Consider the following 16,673-nt stretch of genomic DNA (forward strand, 5'->3'; position numbering starts at 1 on the left):
AATAAATAAGTAGATAAATAAATAATGGCCAGCAAAGAGAATGCTGGAAAGGTATACAAAATCTTCTAGATAAATAAATAAATAACTAAATAATGGCCAGCAGGGAGAAGGCTGGAAAGATATAAAAATCTTCTACATGAATAAATAAATAAATAATGGCCAGCAGGGAGAATGCTGAAAATGTGTACAAAATCTCCTAGATAAATAAATAAATGAATAAATAAATAAATAAATAAATAATGGCCAGCAGAGGGAAGGCTGGAAAGGTATACAAAATCTCCTAGATAAATAAATAAACAAAGAATGGCAAGCAGAGGGAAGGCTGGGAAGGTATTCAAACTCTCCTAGATAAATAAATAAATAAATAAATAATGCCCAGCAGAAAGAATGCTGGAAATCAATACAAAATCTCCTAGATAAGTAAATAAATAAATAAACAAATAAATAAATAAATAATGGCCAACAGAGAGAATGCTGGAAAGGTATACAAAATCTCTTTGATAAATAAATAATGGCCAGCAGAGGGAAATCTGGAAAGGTATACAAAATCTCCTAGATAAATAATTACATAAATGAATAATGGCCAACAGAGAGAATGTTGGAAAGGTATACAGAATCTCCTGGATAAATAAATGAATAAATAAATAAATAATGGCCAGCAGTGGCAAGGCTGGAATGGTATACAAAATCTCCTAGATAAATAAATAAATAAAGTAATTAATACATAAATAAATAATGGCAAGAAGAGAGAATGCTGAAAAGGTATACAAAAATCTCCTAGATACACAAATAAATAAATAATGGGCAGCTGAGAGAATGCTGGAAAGGTATACAAATCTCCTAGATAAATAAATAAATGGATAAATAATAGCTAGCAGAAGGAAGGCTGGAAAGATATACAAAATCTCCTAGAAAAATAAATAAATAATAATGACCAGCAAAGAGAATGCTGGAAAGGTTAAAAAACAATTTCCTACATAAATAAATGGTACTTACGTATTATAGCAACCACATTCTCAACTACTCCGACTTGACGTTTGGCTCGTTTTCTAAACAGAAAGCAAATGCCGCATCTGTAAACAAGTCGATGAAGCCATAAAATAAAACTTCGTTGGATAACAGTAACACTTTTACACAAAATATATATAAAAAAAAATTAAATTCTGTAAAATGCATCTCATTGTGTTGCTTTCCTTCATGGCTCTTTGCTGACAAAGGGTTACTCATTGCCTAGTTAGACATTCGTGGTAAAGAATTGTGAAAGAAAGACATAATCAAATAAATACATTGTGTTCTTGTTTTTTACTTGTTCACTGTAATGTTGTCGTTCTGCTAATGAGAAAGATGCCAACATTTTTTTTTTGTTACACCACGGTTCTGTAGTTTTTAGACAACAGTCAAGGTAGCCGTTGTGGACAGAAGGGAGTAAGAAAACAACAGATAAAAACAGGCTTGGTTTGGGCGGGAATAACTGTAAGTTATTTGACAAAACAAAGAAAACGTGTATTTCACCTTATCCAGATTAAGCACGGCTCCAAATGCACTTTCGCCTTCCTGATAAACAGTAAAAATATGACATTGACAACCCTGGGAAAGTGTCCTGAATCTGTACCCCACTTGGCTCACTTTGTAAACAAAAAAGTAATCCTGCTTCTGTAAAGCACTCGAGCCAGCCATCAAATAAAACATTGCGATTAACACTAAAACTTTGAAAAAAAAAAAAGAATCTGTGACAGGTTCTTTGTTTCAGACGGCTACTATACACCAGTCAAAGATCGGGAGTAACCAATGTCATTGTCTACCATCCTAACGTCAAGTCACAGAGTAGTTTAGAATGGGGTTGCGATAATACGTAAGTACCAAATAAATAAATAAATAAATAAATAAATAAATAAATAATGGCCAGCAGAGGGATGGCTGGAAAGGTATACAAAATCTCCTAGATAACTAACTAAATAAATAAATAAATACATACATAAATAAATAAATAAATACATAAATAAATAATGTCCAGCAGAGAGCGTGCTGGAAAGGTATAAAAATTTCCTACATAAATAAATAAATAAATAAATAAATAATGGCCAGCAGAGGGAAGGCTGGAAAGGTGTACAAAATCACCTAGATAAATAAATAAATAATGGCCAGCAGAGGGACGGCAGGAAAGGTATACACATATAAAGGTATAAAACAAAACATATGCAACACATAGCTCACAAAGCCAGTGTGCCAAACAGTCACAGCCCTTAAGGCTAAACAACACATCTGATACACTTGTAATAGGTGACTCTATCATCAGACACACTGACGTCCCTCTCACCAGGCCGAACAAGGAGAAGGTCATGGTGAGCTGCCTGTCGGGCGCTAGGATCCACCACATAACACAAGCACTCAGGTCACTCCAAGGCAAGTACAAATATGACTCAGTCATTGTCCATGCTGGTGTGAATGACCTGAGACGTACCTCCCTGGACTACATGAAAAGAGACATAGAGGAGCTCTCTGAGCATGTAGCCCAGGCTGGTATTACCCTGACCTTGAGTAGCATCTTACCCTCACCAAGAATGATGCCACAATATGAAGACAAGATGATCAATTTCAACAAATGGCTTAAGTATTGGTGTCATTCAAAGGGGATCCAATGCCTGTCAGCCTAGGATGACATGCTCGACAAGCCACGATGCTTCGCTAGGGATGGCTTGCACCTGTCACCCCTGGGCTTTCAGATATTGGCAAAGGTTCTTGCTACCCCCATAGTGCCTTTTTTAGGCAAGGCTCAAAAGACAAAACCACCTCCATAGGTATCACAAGGGATAAGAAACTAAGAGTAATGCTACTCAATGCCAGAAGTCTAAACCTCAAGATGCACACACTCAAAACTCTCCTTAGCATGGAGAACATCGATATTTGTGCAGTAACAGAAACCTGGTTCAAGGCTCCCGAGAGCACCCCAGCACTACCAGGTTATACCTCATACCATGTTTTTCGGCCCCAAAACTTGGACCAAACCACAAAAGGAGGGGGAGTATCAATATTCGTCAAAGATAACCAAACCTCCAGGTTGGTGGCACAGCACAAAGCATCAGAGACTATCCATGTGCAACTAACAGTGGGTAAAACTGCCTTCCAGTTTATAGCCTGCTACAGACCATCCTCCCAAACCCAGGAACCCCACTCAGCCTTCCTGAGAACACTGGAAAATATGAAGGTCTCTCCAAACACCATTATATTGGGCGACTTCAACTACCCAAACATAGACTGGGAGCATTACTCTAGCTCCAACACCCTAGCCCAAAGGTTCCTAGAATTTATAAACTCAAATGCTATGGAACAACTTGTTACCACTCCCACAAGAGGGGAAAACATACTGGACCTGATCATCACCAACATGGGGACTCTATGCTCCAGACCAGAAGTGTATCCCTCACTGGTAAGATCAGACCATAAACTAATCTCACTGGATATTCACATCCTGACTCCACCCCCTGCCCTGAAAACCACAGTGAAAAACTTCTCTAAAGCAAATTTTACACTCCTCAAAACCGAGGTGGAATCCTTCAAAGCCCCCGGGCCTGTGGAAAATACGGCCCAGACCGCAGAATCCTTTATAAACGCATTCTATGAACACCTTCAGGAATGCATGGATCATGCAATCCCAAATAAAACCAAGACCCAATCCTCCAAAGGCAGACGTCCTGTCTGGTGGACTTCAGCCATAAACAAACTATACAATAGAAGGAGGAAGCTACTACATGATAGAGCAAAATCCCAAAAAGGGAAGGCATCTCTGATCAGTATTAGCAAAAAAACTACAGGCACTCATAAAATCATCTAAGGCCAGCTTCGAGAGAAAAATTGCACAGGACACTAAGGATAATCACAAGGCTTTCTTTAGTTATGTTAGGAACCTGGGTGAGAATTCCAGATATGCTCAGAATTAGTCCAAAATGACAAAAAATACACCAAACCCACAGACATTGCCAACATCCTAGCTGACAGGTTCAGCGCAAACTTCTCTTCCCCTCCCCACCAAAAGGGCAAATATCTATCCCAGCAGAGTGCTGCCCCCCTGACATCTCAGATGCTCAGGTAAGAGCTGCCCTCTCCAAAGCAAAAAACACAGCATCAGTGGGACCAGACGGTGTCCCGGGCTGCGTCCTACATGAACTCCAAGAAGAGCTAAACCCAAACATAAAACTACTGTTCAATCTCAGCCTTACTACAGGATATGTACCCAAAGAGTGGTGTACAGCAACAGTGGTCCCTCTCCACAAAGGTGGTGCCTCAACGGATCCTGGAAACTATCACCCCATAAGCCTGACTAGCTTGGTCTGCAAAGCTATGGAAAGGACCATCATGGACCTCATAAATAAAGATATTGGGGACCTACAGACACTGGATCCTACCCAGTTCGGCTTTGTTAAGGGCAGATCCTGCCTCTTAAACCTGGTTGATTTCTTTGAAACAGTCACCAAGGCCATTGACGAGGGGAAGGTGGTACACACAACCTACCTGGACCTCGCAAAAGCGTTCAATATAATACCCCACTCGGGCATTATAGATAAGCTCACCAACTTAAATATAAACCCCTATGTCACTAGATGGGTTGCAAACTGGCTCAAGGACAGAACCCACATGGTTAGAATTGCTGGAGCCATGTCAGACTCCAAACCAGTTACAAGTGGCATCCCACAAGGCTCAGTCCTGGGACCACTCTTGTTCGGTATATATTTCTCGGAGGTACAGGCCAACATGGAAGGACTGTGGCTGAACAAGTTCTCAGATGACTGCAAACTGGGCGCCATAATCGACCCTCCAGCCGACACAAGCATCCTCCAAAAGGGCCTCATAGAAACAGACAACTGGTGCCAGAGTCATGGCCTCAAGCTAAACGCCAAAAAGTGTATAGTCATCCCATTTGGCAAAAACAAAGTGCCCACAAATTACCACATAGGTGGTAATCCATTAAGTACAGAAGAAGGAATTAGGGACCTGGGGACCCAAGTGGATAGCAATCTCTCATTTGACAACCACGTGGCCAAAGTGGTTAGAAAAACATTTTATATAGCCCACCTAATCATGAAGGGATTCACATCTAGATCAGGGGAGGTCATCGTGCCTCTTTACTCATCCCTCATCAGGCCTATTATTGAGTACAATGCCCCTTTTGGGATGTAGCTTACCAGACACCTGCAGCAACTGGAAAGACCCCAAAAGTACCTCAACAAGAGGATCAAAGGGCTCAAACAGATACCATATGCTGCCCGGTTAAAGAAACTCCAGCTCTACTCAGTGGCATACCGCCTGGTCAGAGGCGATCTGTGCCTGACATATAAAGCCATGTCCAACCCGGAATTAATGGACATGCTGCACCTCAGAAAATCCAAATCCCATCAAACTACGCGCTCGAGAGACTTGAACCTCAGCACTGAAATAAATAGGACATACTGGAGGGACAGATTCATAACCCAGAGGCTCCCTTCACTTTGGAATAAAATCCCAGTCCAGGTTAGGCAGAGTCCCTCATTGACTCTCTTCAAGAGGAATCTTGATGAGTGGATGGGAGATCGTAGGTTTACCCAGGGTATCACTTCTGTGCCACTGTTAGACAGAGGCACAGTATACTAACCTCGAAAAAGGGCATAGTAAAATTAATTTAAAATGGGTGGCAAAAGCCAAACACACTCTGGCTAGGCTTATAAATGCCCTAGGGCAGATAGCCTAGTATGAACCTATGAACCTATACAAAAATCTTCTAGATAAATAAATAAATAAACAAATAAATAAAGGCCAGCAGAGGGAAGGCTGGAAAGGTATACAAAATCTCCTAGATGAATAAATAAATAATGGGTAGGAGAGGGAAGGCTGGAAAGGTAAACAAAATATCCTAGATGAATAAATAAATAAATAAATAAATAAATAATGGCCAGCAGGGAAAATGCTGGAAAGATGTACAGAATCTCCTAAATAAATATGTAAATAAATAATGGCCAGCAAAGAGAATGCTGGAAAGGTATACACAATCTCCTTGATAGATATATAGACAGATAGATAAGTAAATAAATGAATAAATAACTAAATAATGGTCAGCAGAGGGACGGCTGGAAAGGTATACAAAAATCTCCTAGACAAAAATAAATAAATAAATAATGGCCAGAAGGAAGGCTGGAATGGTATGCAAAATCTCCTAGATGAATAAATAAATAGTGGCCAGCAGAGGAAAGGCTGGAAAGGTATACAAAATCACCTAGATAAATAAATAAATAATGGGCAGAGGAGGGAAGGCTGGAAAGGTAAACAAAATCTCCTAGATTAATAAATAAATAAATAAATAAATAATGTCCAGCAGGGAAAATGATGGAAAGAAATACAGAATCTCCTAAATAAATACGTAAATAAATAATGACCAGCAAAGAGAATGCTGAAAAGGTATACAAAATATTCTAGATAAATAAATAAATAAACAAACAAACAAATAAATAAATAAATAAATAATGACCAGCAAAGAGAATGCTGAAAAGGTATACAAAATATTCTAGATAAATAAATAAATAAACAAACAAATAAATAAATAAATAAATAATGGCCAGCAAAGAGAATGCTGAAAAGGTATACAAAATCTCCTAGATAAATAAATAAAAAATTAATGGCCAACGGAGTGAAGGCTAGGAAAGGTATACAAAATCTCCTAGAAAAATAAATAAATAAATAATTAAATAAATAATGACCAGCAAAGAGAATGCTGGAAAGGTATAGAAAAATTTCCTACATAAATAAATGGTACTTACGTATTATAGCAACCACATTCTAAACTACTTCGACTTGACGTTTGGCTTGTTTTCTAAACAGAAAACAAATGCCGCATCTGTAAACAAGTCAATGAAGTCAAAAAATAAAACTTCGTTGGATAACAGTAACACTTTTATGCAAAATTAAAAAAAAATTTAATTCTGTAAAATGCATCTCATTGTGTTGCTTTCCTTCATGGCTCTTTGCTGACAAAGGGTTACTCATTGCCTAGTTAGACATTCGTGGTAAAGAATTGTGAAAGAAAGACATAATCAAATAAATACATTGTGTTCTTGTTTTTTACTTATTCAGTGTAATGTTGTTGTTCTGCTAATGAGAAAGATGCCAGCATTTTTTTTTGTTACACCACGGTTCTGTAGTTTTTAAGACGACAGTCAAGGTAGCCGTTGTGGACAGAAGGGAGTAAGAAAACAACAGATAAAAACAGGCTTGGTTTGGGCGGGAACAACTGTAAGTTATTTGACAAAACAAAGAAAACGTGTATTTCACCTTATCCAGATTACGTACAGCTCCAAATGCCACTTTCGCCTTCCTGATAAACAGTAAAAATATGACATTGACAACCCTGGGGAAGTGTTTTGAGTCTGTACCCAACTTAGCTCACTTTGTAAACAAAAAAGCAATCCTGCTTCTGTAAAGCACTCCAGCAGCCATCAAATAAAACATTGTTGGATAACACTAAAACTTTGAAAAAAAAAAAAAGGAATCTGTGACCGGATCTTTGTTTCAGACGGCTGCTACACACCAGTCAAATATCGGGAGTACCCGATGTCAGTGTCTACCATCCTAATGTCAAGTCACAGAGTAGTTTAGAATGGGGTTGCGATAATACGTACGTACTAAATAAATAAATAAATAATGGCCAGCAGAGGGATAGCTGGTAAGGTATACAAAATCTCCTAGATAAATAAATAAATAAATACATAAATAAATAAATAAATACATACATAAATAATGGCCAGCAGAGAGAATGCTGGAAAGGTATAAAAATCTCCTACATAAATAAATAAATAATGGCCAGCAGAGGGAAGACTGGAAAGGTATACAAAATCTCACAGACAGATAGATAAATAAATAAATAAATAAATGAATAAATAAATAAATAATGGCCAGCAGAGGGGAAGGCTGGAAACTTTACAAAGTCTCCTAGATAGATTGATAGATAGATAAATAAATAAATATATGAATAAATAAATAAATAATGACCAGCAGAGGGAAGGCTGAAAAGGGATGCAAAATCTCCTACATAAATAAATACATAAATAAATAAATAAATAAATAATGACCAGCAGAGTGAAAGCTGGAAAGGTATACAAAATCTCCTAGATAAATAAATAAATAATGGCTAGCAGAGGGATGGCTGGAAAGGTATACAAAATCTTCTAGATCCTCTTGCAGTGACTGTCACAATCTATCTAGGTTCCCCCAAAAGTAAATAAAGAAAACATGGCAAAAATAATTTTATAGTTACATAAACCATAACAAACAGTGTTTGGTTACATTTTATATGCACCACACCTCTATTATTGTTTTTAAAATAGCTACTGTGTGTAAAATATGGTTAAGAAAGCACAGAAAATAATTATAGGTTTTGAAGAATATTTCTAGCCTATAAATGGATATAGGTTCATAGATTAGTACTAAGCTAACTGCCTTTGCAAGCCATTTTAAGCCTAGCCAATTATCCCATGGAAGACTCAAACCCTGCACCTTGTGTTTGTAAGGCAAACACCTTAACCATTAGGCCACCCTCCCAACCCTCATAGTACCTACAGCACATCTAAAGTGGGCAGATATCCCACTTAACAAGAAGTAGCCCAGTAGTAAAGTGATCTCTGATCCCTCACGTCATTATTGCCTAGAGATGAACTACAATCAGCATACTACAGACTTGACTTGAGATATTATTTAAAAATGTCTTATTGATAGAGTTGTACTATGAGACTGTAAGGACAAACTTGCCCAGTATATAAAAAGGTAAGAGGATAAAAGATGATTGTAAAATGTACATGCAGAAGATAATGTACAAAGGCAAAATGATTAAGAATAATTACAAAACTGCTACCAGCACTATCTATGTCTGAAGTTATTCAAATGCTGCCTGGTACATCTGTTACGCAAAGAATTTGATAACTTCCAGATCAAGAAAACAGCAGACTTGTAAAGACAGTAATACTACAGTAATGTCTGAGCCATTCACTTCACTTATGAATTGGACAAAAATACATAGCAATGGGTTGATAATATTGGTATTGTCAAGCTTAAAAAAATGGCTGAAATGAAAATTAATAGCTACATAGTTGGCTGTACATAGGAATTGTTAATAAAAAGCAGGTTTGGGAACAGCAGGGGCAGTCATCCAGCATTGGGAAGAAATGTATTTCAGTGAGTTGTCCTGAGCTCACAATTTTTTGCAGTCTGCACTCAAGACACTAAGGCATCACTTGAAATAAATATAGCTAAATATGCTGATGACAGAACATTCTTACAGATATTAGCATTCCAGGTGAGGTGAACAGGTTATTTTCTTACCTGGATGGCATTCACGAATGAAAAGACTGAAATGGTATTACAATAAACATGATAAACATCTGATTAGGTTAAGAAAAGTCATATTTACCCAGGAATGCTAGCAGAGATACTCTGAACTATAACATTCCTCTAGTGACAGTTTGGTTTTAGAGATATTGTTGAAAAATTGCAAACGTCTGTGAAATATAGCTATTTTCAGCTATGGATGTGAATTTGTATGTTATAGTGTTACATTCAAAACTTTTTTTTTTTAATTTTCAGCAGGTACATGAGCACATCACATGTACTCATTTAATTGTTTTTTACATGTTTTAAAATAATTTTTTCATTACACATCCAAATGTCAATTTTTTATATTTTATTTAATAATACTAGAATGAAATTTATTGAATGTGCTAGTTATATTGTTATTAAAAAGTGATTTAATATTTTCTTCATAAAGTTAAATTGCTTCTTCATATTCTAATTTAAATATGCTGCTGAATTAAAAGAATTATCAATCCGCAACTCATTTTTGATTTAATAACTCAAAATGGTGAGCCTAAAATTTGAGTTTTAAAGAAATTCTGTTATGGGTTTTGTGGAAGGGATTACTATATATATATATATATATATATATATATATATATATATATATATATATACTAGCATCAACCTGCAAAATCCAGAGATCTAGAGGAAAGAAATGAAACGTAAACTTTTAGAGTCATCATTTTGAGTTATTAAAGCCACAATGAGTTGCTGCTCTGTAATTCATTTTGTTTCCAGGTAGCTCTTATTATATTACCTTTGTTGATATTATCTCAGTGTATTTGTTTACAGTTGTTTTAGTGCTCTCTGTTTATCTTGTAAAGAACTTTGAAAAAAAGTACATGGATAAATTTGAATAATTATTGCCCAGTGAAAAGTAAAGAATAAGCCAACAGAGTAAGTGCTTGTGTCCGCAATGCCTGACTGAAATCAAACTACTCTGAATTCAATTATTTGGCTTAAATGACACATAACTACCACATAAAACATACAAACCACCTAAAGACTATCAGTTTGAAATAGCATAAATTTTTACAATTGCAGTTACTTAAGAATAAAATAAAATTCTCCCCACTGAAACCAGAGCCGGATCCAGCACAAGACAACCTACACATCTGCCTGTTGCGGGCTGGGGGACCCTGCCTAGCAGTAAAAGTAAAAATAAAAATGCTCTGCTCTCCACTTCCAAAGAACAGTAGATTGCAAGAATGAACATTCAGCCCAGAAGCACTGTGAAAATAAGTCAGCACACATTGGCTACCTGAAGCACACTAAAGTCGGAATACATGAGCGGGAGATTTGTTTTTAGAGTGAGATGGAGAGCTTGGAGAATTTGTAACTTGGAGCATTCAGGTCAGCACATCAATTTGTTTTTAGTGCAGGAGAACTTGTAACTCAGCACCCTAAAACAGCAACAGTAGTAAGCCACGGTGGTGCAGTGGTAGCGTTGTCGCCTCACAGCAAGAGGTTCTCCCGTTTGATTCTCAGCTGGTGTGCCTCCTGTGTGGAATCTGCATGTTCTCCCCATGGTCGAGTGGCATTTGAAAGACATCTGTGAATGGGCGTGCATTCATTGAAGGTTGGGCATTGGGCTGGCACCTTGGCACCATAAAAATCTACTGCCAATCATTAGCGGACCGGAGTTCCGTTGTGGCGACCCCTAACCAGGAAAAGCGGAAAGAAGAACAAGTGGCAATTAATTTAAGAACATGATACTGGTTCATAGGTTCCTAGGTTCATAGAAGGTTATTAGGCTAATGGCCCTAGATCCCTTACAAACCTAGCCATATTTATCCCAAGTCACCCCAACTGCTGGTAGTTAGGTGAGTGAAGTTCACAGAGGTAAGGGTCTATGATAGTTAATACTGACTTTCTCTGTTGAGGAGGGAAAAACGTACCACCCCAGGAGTGAATTTGCAGTCACCCATCCATTGATCTATGTCAGTGGGTCCCAAACTTTGCAAGCTGGAGGACCCCTTTTATAAAGGAAATACTTTGGCAAACCCCCTACAGATGGTGGTACACATATGTTATGTTTGGATCAACCCCCCCCAACCCCCCCAATCAGCCCTCCCACCACACAGGCATTTCAGTGTCCCATTACTTGGCTATTTCTCCCCAGTTGCCATAAACACTCTTCAAAATTCTCAGTGTGCATACTGTTGTCTGCTTTAATTCTACAACAATTACAGATATTTGGATTTAATTTGAAACTTTTATTTCAAATTTTACAGCACAAGCATTGACAGACATTTGCTAAAACTAAACATACATTTGGAAAAGCTAAACAAAGCAATACAGTCTCACAGTGAAAACAAAGTTAGCATTTGGTAGAGTGTGTCTTAAATGTATAGTTTTGCACATTTTTCCAGTAAGCAATGAAACAAAACATAAGAATCGACAATGACCATAAAAGGCCACTCAGACTTATGTGATTACAATCCACCAATATTAGTCAATATGCACAATCTCTGCAGAAGTTAAGTCATCTGAATAATTCCACCTTAAAGAGATCTGAAGCTAATGAAAAGGTTGCTGATAGCAAACAACTTTATATTTCAATTTCATCTACAAATACAGTGCCTGCTGCCCTTGAAGAATAAATTGCCTGCTTATGTTGCATTAAAAAAGTAAGCTGGTAATATTGCATAGATGGCAAACTGAAAAGAGGGTCATAGTTACTAGGCATCTTATCCAAAGGAGGATATATTCAGGACTTCAAGCACCCCACACCTTGAAAATGCAACACAGTATCAGCAATCCATCAATATGCTGTGGGAGTAAAACCCACAACCTCCTGTATCAAAAAGCAAGTATGCTACCTGTTGTGCTACTAACACTGGTTTAAAAATGTGTACCACAATAATGATACCATTTGCTTGCTAGCTAAACAAAGTTGCACACTGTATACAGACTACCATGAGCACTAGTAAACTTCTCTTCCCTTGAAGCTCACCATTCCTTGAAAATGCACTTAGTCTTGAAACTACATTCCTTGAAAAATGCACCTGTCATAACAGGAGGAAAGAGGGACAAAACTAAAGACACATTTTAACTATTGCTCTTATAAATTTAGAAAGTTAATAAAACAGCATGTTTTACATCAGTACACATTTTCGGAAGCATATGAAGTCTAAAGCTCAAATGTCTGTCATTATTTTTTGACTTCAGTCCTCAATGATTTGCCAGGGATGTTCCAGAAAAATGCAATTTTATTAGAAACAGGCTAAAAATATGAGGTAAAAATCTGGACATTCCACAAAAATCTGGACAGCTGAAAGGTATGCTGCCTACCAATTACACACACACACACACACACACACACACACACACACACACACACACACACACACACACACACACACACACACACACACACACACACACACACCTACCTTCAGGGTCTTTCCAAAAGATCATCTTGATCAGAACTGCAGTACTCTGACTGGAGGGAAAATAACAGTTCATTTAAGTTTCCCTCCAAGTTCCAAAGGCCAAGCAGAAAACATAAGGTAAGCAAGCAGTTGTTCCATGTCAGCTGCAAACGTGGAAGTCATTTCTCATTATTCCTCTGTAAAAATGCAGGGCAAGCAGCTGGTTAGCTGTGAACTTGGGAGACACTGAAGTCTGCTTGTTTTCTTTTTTTATTTGTTAATATGGGTGGTCAGTCACTACAGAAGTGAAAAATTGAACTCTGCAGACCTCTAGAATTCATCATATGGACCTCTAGGTGTCTGCAGACCACAGTTTCTGGATCACTGATCTAGGTTACATTTGAAGAGGGTCACCTATCCAGGCATGTCTAAGGGTCAGCTCCTAGTGTTTTCTCCTGTCTACCTGATGAATCTGGGCATCTTGGGGCAATGCAGCAATTGCCTCATGTACACAGACAACCCTCTCCTCCTACCACCCAACACTAGAACCTGTGAGAGATGCACTTGTATAGCCAAACTGAAAGCAAAGCTCTCTTCACCCAAGTCTGGACTAGACAGTCAAGAGGAGAAGGTAAACACTTGCACCACACCACACTCATCACATAGTCCCTCAAATCCTACACCACCAAAGCACACACATAGAAACATAAAACACACACCTACATTCATGGAGGCTCTCAATAAAACTCTGCCCAAGCAACAGAGACCTCCAAAGCAGAAACGCAAGCAACCTCCACCCCCAACACAATCCAAATGACACAGAGCCCACAAACTCCGTGTGCCACTCAACCACAGTCCATAAGGAACAACAACGTACCCAGCACTCTAGTCATAGGTGACTCTATAGTCAGGCACACTGATGTTCCACTCACCAGGCTAAACAAGAAGAAAGTTACTGTCAGCTGCCTGTCAGGTGCCAGGATCCGCCCCCTAATGCACACACTCAGTTCACTCCACAACAAGTACAAATATGACTCTGTCATTGTCAATGTTGGTGTGAATGACCTGAGACGTACCTCCCTGGACTACATGAAAAGAGACATGGAGGAGCTCTCCGAAATTGTAGCCCAGGCAGGTATGACCCTAGCCCTGAGTAGCATCCTGCCATTACCCAGAAATATACCACAGTACAAGGACAAAATGATTGACTTCAACAAGTGGCTAACCTTCTGGTGTCATTCTATGGGGATCCAATATTTGTCTGCCTGGGATGACATGATTGACAGAACACGATCCTTTGCCAGAGATGGCCTGCACCTGTCGCCCTTGGAATTCTGGATACTGGCTAAGGCTCTTACCACCCCTATAATGCCTTTTTTAGGCAAGGTTCAAATGACAAATGCACCACCATAACAGGTACATGCAAGCAAAATCTGAAGGTATTGCTACTCAATTCTAGAAGTCTAAACCTCAAAATGCACTCACTCAAGGCACTCCTTAAAATGGAGAACTTCAACATCTGTGCAGTGACAGAGACCTGGTTCAAGGCTCCAGAGAGCACCCCTGCATTACCAGGCTATAATTCATGTCACACCTTTCGGCCACCTAACCTGGACCGAAACACTAAAGGTGGAGGTGTGTCCATATTCATTAAGGATATCCACACCTCCAAGCTAGTGGCTCAGCATAATGCATCCGAGATTATCCAAGTGCAACTAACTCTGGGCAAGACCGCAATCCAAACTGTAGCTTGCTACAAATCCCCCACCATTGCCCCAGGATTCCCACTCCTCATTTCTTGATACACTGGAAAATATTAGGGTACAACCCAACAACCTAATAATGGGTGATTTCAACTACTCCACCATTAACTGGCAAAACTACTCATGTACTGACTCTTTTGCTTAACATTTTCTGGAATTCATAAATCCCAATGCCTTGGATCAACTTTTCCACACCCCCACCAGGGGCAGCAATATTCTAGACCTGGTCATTACCAACATGGGCAACCAGTGTTCCACACCAGAAGTCAGTTCCTTGTTGGTCAGATCCAACAACAAGCTAATCACCCTAGACATCCACATCCCGCCCCCACCCCCCATTAGGGAAACCACCATAAAAACTTTCTCCAAAGCCAACTTCACACTTCTTAAGACAGAAGTGTCAAACTTCACAACACCCATGCAGATGGACAATAGAGGTACAACTGCTGAATCCTACACAAATGCACTTTTTAAGTACTTACATAAGTGCATGGATCGTGCTATCGCTAACAGAACCAAGATGCTATCCTCCAAAAATAGGAAGCCAATTTGGAAATCCCCTGCCATAAACAAACTCTACAACAGAAGAAAGAAACTGTTGCAAAAGAGAGTAAAATCCCATGATTGGAGGAACTCCCTGGTCAGCCTCAGTAAGAAGCTGAGATCCCTTATAAAATCCTCCAAAGCTAGTTACAAAAACAAAATGGCCACTGATTATAAAGACAGCCACAAAGCATTCTATAGCTATGTCACGAATCTCAATGTTAACACTCAGATTTACTCTGAGTTACAGCACAATGGCACTAAATATACAGAACCATCTGATATTGCCAACATCCTGGCAGATAGGTTCAGTGCTAACTTTACTCCCCTCTCACCCCCTAAAGGGCCCATCTCCATACCGGAAGAATGCAAAGGTCCTGTAATCATGTCTGCACAAGTAAAAACCACACTCTCCAAAGCCAAGAACACAGCATCCATGGGACCTGACAACATCCCAGGCTGCGTTCTACATGAACTACAGAATGAACTGGCAGCCCACCTAAGTACCATGTTCAATCATAGCCTCACCAAAGGCTTTGTGCCCACTGAATGATGCACAGCGATAGTTATCCCACTCCACAAAGGGGGAGACACCATGGACCCTGGGAACTACTGCCCCATTAGCCTGATGAGCCTGGTCTGCAAGGCCATGGAACGTATCATCATGGAACTTATAAACAAAGATATTGGTAATCTCCAAACTCTGAACCCCACCCAGTTTGAGTTTGTAAAGGGCAGATCATATTTCCTAAATCTGATAGACTTCTTTGAAGCAGTCACCAAAGCCATAGACAAGGGTAAGGTGGTTTACACAGCCTATCTAGCTCTCGCCAAGGCTTTCAACACCTATCCCCCACTCTGGAATTATAGATAAACTCACTAAACTAGGTATAAATTCCTATGCCACAAGATGGGTTGCCAACTGGCTCACTGACAGAACCCACACTGTGAAAGTAGCAGACGCCAAATCCAACTTCAGACCAGTGATAAGTGGAGTACCACAGGGTTCAGTCCTGGGTCCTCTCCTGTTTGGTATCTACTTCTCTGACACAGAAGGTCTTTGGCTAATGAAGTTCGCAGATGACTGCAAACTAGGAGCCATAATCAAAACTCTTAACGATGTGGACATCCTACAAAAGGGCCTCACTGAGACAGATGCCTGGTGTCAAAGTCATGGCCTCAAGCTCAATGCTAAAAAGTGCATTTTCATCCTCTTTGGTAAAAACTCTGTACCCATGAACTACCACATAGGCAGTAGTCTACTTAACACTGAAAGTGTGATAAGAGACCTTGAGACACAGGTGGACAGTAGTCTCTTCTTTGATAATCACATTGTCACAGTAGTCAGGAAATCCTTCTACATGGCACATCTCATCACTAAAGGCTTCTCATCCAGGAAAAAGGAGGTCATTGTTTGTCTCTACTTGTCACTCATTAGACCCATTATAGAGTACAAGGCCCATTTTGGTATGTACCTCACAAGACATCTACAACAACTGGAAAGGCCGCAGAAATATCTCACAAAGAGGATTACTGGCCTGAAACAGATGCCCTGTGCAGACCATCTCAAAAAACTCCAGCTTTACTCCATTGCATATCACCTACTCAGAGGCGATCTCTGCCA

General features: G+C 39.2%; 1 protein-coding gene across 1 annotated transcript in view; it reads right to left on the minus strand.

Moving 5' to 3' along the window:
- The window catches only part of CHRNA4 (cholinergic receptor nicotinic alpha 4 subunit), a 1,115,240-nt gene that overhangs the window by 741,621 nt on the left and 356,946 nt on the right, over positions 1 to 16,673 (minus strand). The window lies entirely within an intron of this gene.

The sequence above is a fragment of the Protopterus annectens genome, chromosome 12.part0, assembly GCF_019279795.1.
Source record: "Protopterus annectens isolate FY-2018-M chromosome 12.part0, PAN1.0, whole genome shotgun sequence".
NCBI classification, from domain to species: Eukaryota; Metazoa; Chordata; order Ceratodontiformes; family Protopteridae; genus Protopterus; species Protopterus annectens.